Genomic DNA, 8,751 nt, shown 5'->3' on the forward strand with positions numbered 1-8,751 from the left:
AACACTTTTTTACTGTGAGGGTGATTGAGCACAGGCTGCCCAGAGAGGTGGTAGAGATCCTGGAGATATTCAAAAGCTGTCTAGATGTGGTCCTGGGCAACCCGCTGTAGGTGGCCTTACTTGAGCAGGGGGACTGGACCAGATGACCTCCAGAGGTCCCTTCCAACATCAAAGATCCTGTGATTCTGTGTGTTCAAATAGGGATGGGTTTGAGGGATGGTGTTTCTGGCAGCTCATTTTTAAGGAGCAATAACTCAGTGTTCACCTTTAGCTAATCAGTTTCATGCAGTGTCTTGAATGGTGGTAGGAAAAATCAGATTTCAGCTGTCTATTGGTGTTGGGAAAACCAAGCTCCCAACCCTGAAGGAGACCATGATGATTCCTAGAGGCAGACATCTCTGCAAGTGAGGGCTGAAGATAAATCAGAGAGAGGGAAAATTCAGGCCAAAGTACTGGTTACTGGTCCTGACTCGCCCCCACCACACTGGAGCAGTTGGCTAAAGGAGGCTGGGAAAGGATTGTGGCCTCCCCTTGAAGTTCAGCTACAGGTGAGTGCAGTGACCTAGTATATACGGCAATCTCCAGTGTGGCCTGTGCTCAAAGCAGGTGGCAAAACACAGCCCACAGATGGTGGGCAACAGTGACAACCCTAAGTGCTGTGACCACACAGATGGCTCCAATAGCGGCCAAGATGCCCGAGGAACTGCCTGCAATTGAAGAGAGAGTATGAGGTGGTTTATGATAATAGATTAGGCAAGTTCATGGGCTGGTCAGGTTCCCACCCTAATGGAAGAGTACCTGCGGGAAGAGCAGCAGCGCACCAAGAAAACTTGCTTGTAGGCTTCAGCCTTTGGCGGGGACACAAACAGCAGAACTGCAAGCTGGCTAAAATGCGTTGCCACTACCTGATCAAATGGGCCTGCTGTGGGCTCTGCTGGGGTGACTCCTATGGAGAGTCATAGAATCATAGAACGGTTTGGGTTGGAAGCAACCTTAAAGATCATCTAGTTCCAACTCCCCTGCCATGGGCAGGGACACCTCCCACTAGACCAGGTTGCTCTATGCCAAGCAATTGGGATACAGTCAGGTTTCATAATGATTTTGCAGTCCAAGACAGGAAAGCAATCACATACAAGCTGGCATGGAGAGGAGGCCGAGTAGTCTTGCCCTGGAAAGCCCCCATTTGGGTTACTCATGCATAGAAAAGCATCTCAGAAAAGAAATACAGAAGCTAAATGTAATAATTTTGTTTTAGCACAGACACCTGCTGATACTCAGATACCTCAAAAAGCCTTTTCATCTAAGGTGGGCATTACAGCTCAAGAGTTTGTATTTGAAGAGGGAGAAGACAAAGGATCAGGTGGTTTAGCTGTGATGTTTGAATGATAAATACTACAGTATCTTTCTGTATAAGTGATTCCCAACCTTTGTATGGGTGGGAATATCCGGAATTGTTTCCCATTAATGACTTGTGTGCTAAATGGAGTGTAAAAGTTAGCAAACTTACTATGAAAAACCCCCAAAACAACTCAACTGGAATGTAAAATGACCTACAGGGTGCTCAGTCTTTACTCTGGATACTGTAAAATAAAAATTTTGGAACTACTTTGACGTTGCTTATCTGAACTTCATGACAGTGTGGTCCCCACAGCTACCAATTCTTTAGGTACATTTTCCTTATTTGCTGTATTACAGAAAGGATAGCAATTTTGCTGTGAAACACTTGATATTCACAACCTTTTAATAGATTCAGTGAAGTTCAGGGAAGAAAATGATCAATTAAAATTTTAGATGGAAGTCTAATTCTGCAGGGAGAAACCCAGCTATTCAAAATCACCACAGAGTCGGAAAGTCTTCCACTTTTGGAGGAAAGGGCGAGATGGTGGCCTAAGTTCTTTATGGAAATTTAGAGATAGTGAGGGGTATCACGAATAGCATAGACCTACAATGCGTTGGGAGTAAATTCTCACTGATAGTCAATGATGTGGTTAAAGCTTTCACCCAGCCATATGAAATGGTACAAGTTTTAGTACAGACTGAGGTGAACTATTGCTGCTTGTCAAAGGATGTGTCCTCATGAATGTCAAATGTTATACAAATGGGAAGATTCTGGTTGGAATATTACCTCCGTCATGTAGTGTGCTAATATGCAGGTGTTGTGGTTTAACCCGGGCCAGCAGCGAGGTCCACACAGCCGCATGCTCACTCCCCCCAGACTGGACAGGGGAGAGATCTCAACTTGGGGGTTGAGATAAAGACGGTTTAGTAAGTAAAGCAAAAGCTGTGCACACAAGCAAAGCAAAACAAGAAATTCATTCACTGCTTCCCATCATCAGCCATCTCCAGGAAAGCAGGGCTCCATCACACGTAACGGTTACTTGGGAAGACAAACGCCATCACTCCAAATGTCCTCTCCTTCCCTCTTCTTCCCCTAGCTTTATATGCTGAGCATGACGTCATATGGTATGGAATATCTCTTTGGCCAGTTGGGGTCAGCTGTCCCAGCTGTGTCCCCTCCCAACTCCTTGTTCTCCCAGCCTACTCGCTGGTGGGGTGAAATGAAGAGCAAAAAAGGCCTTGACCGCCTAGCAACAACTAAAAACACCAGTGCACTACCAAAAGTGTTTCTCATCTCAAATCCAAACACAGCACTGTAGCAGCTGCTAGTAAAAAAATTAACTCTATCCCAACTGAAACCATGGGTTTCAGAAATAAAGAATGCTTTATTATTTCCAAGAAGGAAATGAAAATCCATTAATTATGGAAATGTCCTCTGTGATAACCTGTACATTGGAAGATTGCATACCAGTAAGCATAGCTTTACAACCTTGTGATTGGGAAGACTGTACAATTTGCAGTTTTCAACAGCAACTGTTTTAAAATAATGTTTTATAAAACAATAGTCCTGAGAAAGGTAGGAAATATCAGCTGGTGGAAACCAGAAGTTCCTCAACTGTGGGCATATATTAATAAGCAAAACACTATGTGAATGCGTCACACGTAAGCATAAACCATTTTGACAGAGAAGTCAGTTTGTTATTGTGGGGCAAAATAAGTACTTTCAGAAATGTATGATCATAGTGTTTCTGTTCTAGAAAACTATCTGCAGCTATCCATGGCTCTAAATAATTACTCTGGTGGAAAAGGTATGTTGTCATTGTGGAAAAAAAAATGTATCTTGTGACATTTGAATGATAAGGTCACACTAAATTGAAAACCACATTTTACCAGAAATGATTGGGCATTCTGCATACCCAGCCTGTACAATTTGTTCCTCTCAGGTAGCCTGGCATTTGAAAAGCTGGAGAAGCCATTTGTCCTGACATGTCCAGGCATGGTAACCCCAGGGGTACAGGGTAGAGATGGGGAAAATCCTTGATGGTGCAGGAAATCCTCAAGTGCAAGTAACTCCTCCAGAAATTAAGCTTGTCTCTTGAGTCCGAATTCATACCACATAACTTAGAAAGGAGCTTTTTTCCTGAGATAGCAATGCCAGCCCCTCAAACGTGATGTCTGTGGATGTCTTCCATCTGCATACCACTGCAGTAAAGCAACTTTGGTGTTATGCAAGTCATAATAGCCAAATTAATCAATATTGGTAGAAAGTGATTACCAAAACTTTAACTCTGCATCTGCCCATCCATCTATCTGCTAATGGACCATTATTTTTGCAATGTAAACTATTCAACAGCTGTAGAACAGAGGTGAATGCTTCACTAATTTTCCTAATGAAACATTAGTTATCAAGAAGTCACATCCTGAGTGCTGCTGAACTCCGCCCCTCCGATTTTGTCAAAGGTCCCTGAAGCACAAGCACAGGATGATACCAGAGGGCCCAGGGGTGTAAACTGAAATCACAGATTTCGGTTACAGATAAATGCCACCTCAACAGGTGGGTAGAAAAGATTTTACAGCAGATTCGAAAACGTGTAGACTTGTGTAACAGACTAGTGCAGCTGCCCGTGGTTGATCAAGTTGCAGAGATATCTGTAGGGGGAACATAAAGCAGCAATGAACCCAAACTACTCACTCCTTGCACTTGTTCTGAACTAAGTGTGCAGAATGGATCCCTTTGGTGCTTGTATTCTTACACGTGTGAGTATTTTTTATTATTGTTAAAAGAAAGTGTACCTCTATTTTTTGTACTTTGTCTGGTACTGTGCTCTTGGGGCTTTTCTGAAATTGTATGCACCTTTCTGTCTTTAATCACAGTGCAGAAAATCCATTGGACCTGGTATCCCCTCACACACCTTATCCTCTCTACATCTCCCACTGCCTCACAACGAATTTGTGGATTAGCTCAACCACATGCTTTACCATAGGTGTAGGTTAAAACTTTCGCAGGACTAAGGCTGCCTGGTTGAGACTCTCTTTTTATCGTTAGGTAAGCTAGTCACGTATGCCCTGTGGCAGCTGCAAAGCGAACTCTACATGTTCTGTATGGGATGCTCAGGAGTGCTGTCCTTTAAACGAGGCTATTTGTAGTACAATATGAAGGGGTAACGGTTTGGTAGCACTAACTACCCTTGCCAGCACTCTCCACCTGCCGGACAAGTGCCTAATCAAGGATTTTTCACCCTCAGACCAGGTTTACCCTGCAATTCTGTGGAAGACTGTTGTCATGTAAAAGCTAGTGGCCCAAGGAATTGCCTGGTGAAAGAAAGTGCAAGTGATCTCCATTGCTTTCTACTTTAGCTGGTAAAAGACACAGACTCAGTTAAAAGTTTTTGAGTTTTCTTTTCCCCTAGAACTGTCTTTGGAATGGATGTGAGGAACTGAAAAAGCTGTGGCATGATCAGTGAGAGTGGGTCCAGATTTGTTGAAACGAATGAACTTTGCAGAATCCCATTTAGTGCGTACACAGATAGAAGTTCTTAAATAGAAACAGAGCTTGTGCACTATCCTTTAGATGGGGATCGCAGAGGAAGATGTCCATTGTGAATGTAGCTGTGTTCTTGAAACCTGCAGTCCAGGCTTTTGTCTGATCAATACAGATCATCTTTTCTTATTATTAAACTCTGTCCCCTGCTATTTTCTGTTTCTTTTTGGGAAGTCTTCCAGCATCAAAATTCCAGCCTGACGGAGTAAAGCTGCTTTTGAACAAGCCCCAGGAAGACTCTGCTTTGGTTTACGAACTCCTGAGTTGAGGTTCTTGATGCTGTTCTGTACTGATTTCTGTTTTGCTTGTTACAAGCTTTCAAGGCTTCTGAAGTACCAGCGTGTTAACCAACTGCTGAACTGACAATAAAGCTTTAATCCGCACTGCTTCTTTAGCCTTATACTTGTTGATGGAAGAGCCAAAGAAACAGCTGAACCTGGTAGAAAGACCCGTTGAAGCCAAACAACTTAGCTAACACGTTTTGTAACCAGTGTGTTTCTCAGAAGCAATAAGATTAAGTGGATCATCTGGTGTGCTCTGTGCCTGGTGGAAAGAAGCTTATTTAAATTAAGCCACAGAGAATCTGTGCCTCAGTCCAGAAAGAAGATGGGTTCCACCGAAGACCTTGACTATCCTCAAACCATCTTGCAATACAGCAGTGGATTTTTAGTCTCAAAGGTAAGAAATATAAGTCAGTCTTGGATAGATATCTGACTTGAATGCTCAAGGGTATCAATTAATGTCTTTGTGAAGAAAACAGTGCATAATAAAGCATCTTAATACTACATTGACTTTAAACTTGGAATAGGCACGATAGAAGTATAAAAGAAAAAAAACAACCAAGGCAGACCTGGCCCTCAGGATGGACCTAACATTTATTGAGATGCTCTGACCTTTGGAGGCCTGCATGAGTAGACCTTGTCTCTACATGAAGTTTTAAAAACATGGGGGTTTATAGCTGGTGGCTTGCTGTGTGACTGCCTCAAATGTCGAAGGTTCCTTTGGTGGCAAGATTTCTTCCCATTTTTAATTTTTGGAGTTTGAGAAACTTCAGTTGCCTTTTCCTCCCCCTGTCATATCATGCAAAGAACAAGATTTTTCAAATATCTTCTTCCCTCCTGAAATTTACCATGTAGCAGGCCAAGTTTGTTAACATTTGTATATTATGTCTCTTCAGATGGAAGATGGAAGCGACTTTGAATACAGAGTGTGTTGTAATGACTCTCTACCAGACAGCATATCATTGAGGCAGACAGGCAGCAGTTTCAATTTCTGTAATGTGTGCTGATGCTGTTTTCCTATGTGTATGTGAGTTTGCATAAAATTCCTCTATTCAATTTCAATTTTAATTTTCCTCATTTGCAATCTACAGTGCTTTCAAAATTCACATTCATGTCATGTTTTTGAGAAGTAATCTCAACCATGTTCTCAGTGCAGACAGAAGAGTCTTCCTTCTCATGGATGTTACCAAATCATTTGCTGACGATACTAAATTAGGTTGCTCTGATGATACCAAATTAGGAGGAACCATTGATTCCCTCAAGGGTGTAGAGGACTTACAGAGAGATCTTGATAGAAGAGAGTACTGGGCAGTCATCAACTGTATGAAATTTAACAAGGACAAATCCCATATTCTGCACCTGGAATGGTCTAATCCTGGATGTACTTACAGACCCGGGGTACAAGAGGCTGGAGTGCAGCCCCACAGAAAGGGATCCGGGGGTTTTGGTTGATGGTAAGATCAATATGAGTCAACAATTTGCCCTGGTGGCCAAAATGGCCAACTGTATTGTGGTGTGTATTAAGCACGGTATAGCTAACCTGTTGAAAGAAGTCCCAATATACTCAGCATTGGTGTGGCCTCACCTTGAGTACTGTTTGCAGTTTTGAGCTCCACAATATAAGGATATAAAAATTAATGCGTCCATATTAAGCTAATGCTGAAATGCTGAAAAGACGTGCTGAAATTCAGTCAATATCGGGTAAATGTGGCAGAGATGTTCTGGCTGCATTTGACCTTTCCCTGTTCAGGCAGGTCTGTGACCTGCGAGGGGAGCATCAGTAGGTCTTCTTTAACAAGCCTCTGAACTGTCATCTTTTAGAAGCTCTGAAAATAACTCCTATGTTATACAACAGGTACAGCAATGAAAACCAGGACATACCTCAGAATCTTGTCAGCAATAAAGGGAGCATTTTACTGTCTTGGGTTACAAAGAAAAATGTGCGAGTTGTGAGAGCATTGGGACGCTCAATGATTTTCTCTACAGAGTCTCGTCTGTTTGAGTAGTGGCTTATCCTCTTGCGTACGTGGCAGGCTTGGCATTTTTTCTTGCCTTGCTTGATACATTCTTCTGGTGCCAGACTCTTTCCCTCCTCCCCTTCAGTCAGTGCCATTAGGTCGAGAGACTGTCTGCAGGCTCTTACACCGCTGTCCCGGCGCTGCTGGGCGCAGCCAGGATTCATGGGAGCCGCCAGGCATCGCTGCTTCCCCAGCGCCTGGTTCGCCGGCTCTGTTTTTCATTTCCCGTCTTTCTAACTGTGAAAAGTGGAAGCCAGGGAAGGGTAGTCTGCAGTGGCCCCTTGCTCACTATAAATGCCAAAGTAATGATGCCCAGTGTTTTGTTCCCGGGGGACACTAAGAGTGTCGCCATTAGGCTGGAGGTGACGTAGTTCACTTACCTCTCATTAGCCTTTGTCTCTTTGCTCTCATAAACTCTGTGTCTGCCCGTCTGGCTGCGAGGGCTCCTGCGCACATCTGCTGAGGTTAAGCCTTCTCTAAGGGGAGAGACCCTGCTGTGGCTTTGTGCTGCAGGTTCAGCTGCCATCTTTTTGAACTTATGTGTTTCAGGATAATAAAATCTAACAGAGCCGTTATCTAATGTCTCTACCAATATTTGTACCTTCTGTATGAGGCAATTGCATGAGCTCTTAAAAAGGCATTTTTCTCGGAACGATTAATACTTAAATGTTTTGTGATATTTTGTTTTAAAATAACTACTGTCACAAGGAAACATCAGATATGTGCCATAACACTGCACTGTTAGACAAGTGTATACACCTCATAATAAAAATCCCATTAAGCATCACATTGAACCCTCGAGCTTTTAAAATACTGCCTACAGAGCCACGTTCTCAGCATAATCAGTAAGCTCCTGTGCATTTCAGATGGGGAAAATGGGAATTTCCATCCCAGTCATTGCATCCCCTTTGGCCCTGGTACATCAGTACATACATAGTCAAACAGAGGCATGCTCTGATGCTTTTGTTCTTTTGTTGTGTTCTGTGATGCTGAAATATAACTTCACTTAGGGACTGCTTCTTCCTGAAACTAAAGATTAGGGTCTGGCCTAGCAACTCAGCTGAAAAATATCTCGTCTTCTCAGGGCCCAGTGTGTGTTTTATTTCTCTTTATTCAACCAGGTGGTGGAGTGCTGCTGGTTGAGTCACTTCTGAATGAAGATAAAAGTGGGCCTTTAGGAACCCAACTGTATTCAATGAATATGTTGGTCCAGACAGAAGGGAAAGAGCGAACAGCAGCGGAGTACAGCAAGCTCCTCGAGGCAGCTGGCTTTGGAGAGGTTCAAGTCAAGAGGACTGGAAAACTCTATGATGCTGTTTCAGGAAGGAAATAATTCTCTCTTCTTTCTTCTGCCCTCTTGTGTACATAAGTGGGGAAATGAGGTAAGCCATCAACTTAGCTTTTGGTTAGGGCAGTCAATTAATTTTTAAGCTGATGCATTGTCAGGAGAATCATAGGCTGTTGGGCACATATGGATTGTATGTCTAAGTATGGGAAAACTAAATTACCACCTGTTCCATAAGAAATTATCCATAAAAGAAATGTGACAGGGAGAGCTTATACTTACTGATCT

Source organism: Chroicocephalus ridibundus, chromosome 1, assembly GCF_963924245.1.
Source record: "Chroicocephalus ridibundus chromosome 1, bChrRid1.1, whole genome shotgun sequence".
NCBI classification, from domain to species: domain Eukaryota; kingdom Metazoa; phylum Chordata; class Aves; order Charadriiformes; family Laridae; genus Chroicocephalus; species Chroicocephalus ridibundus.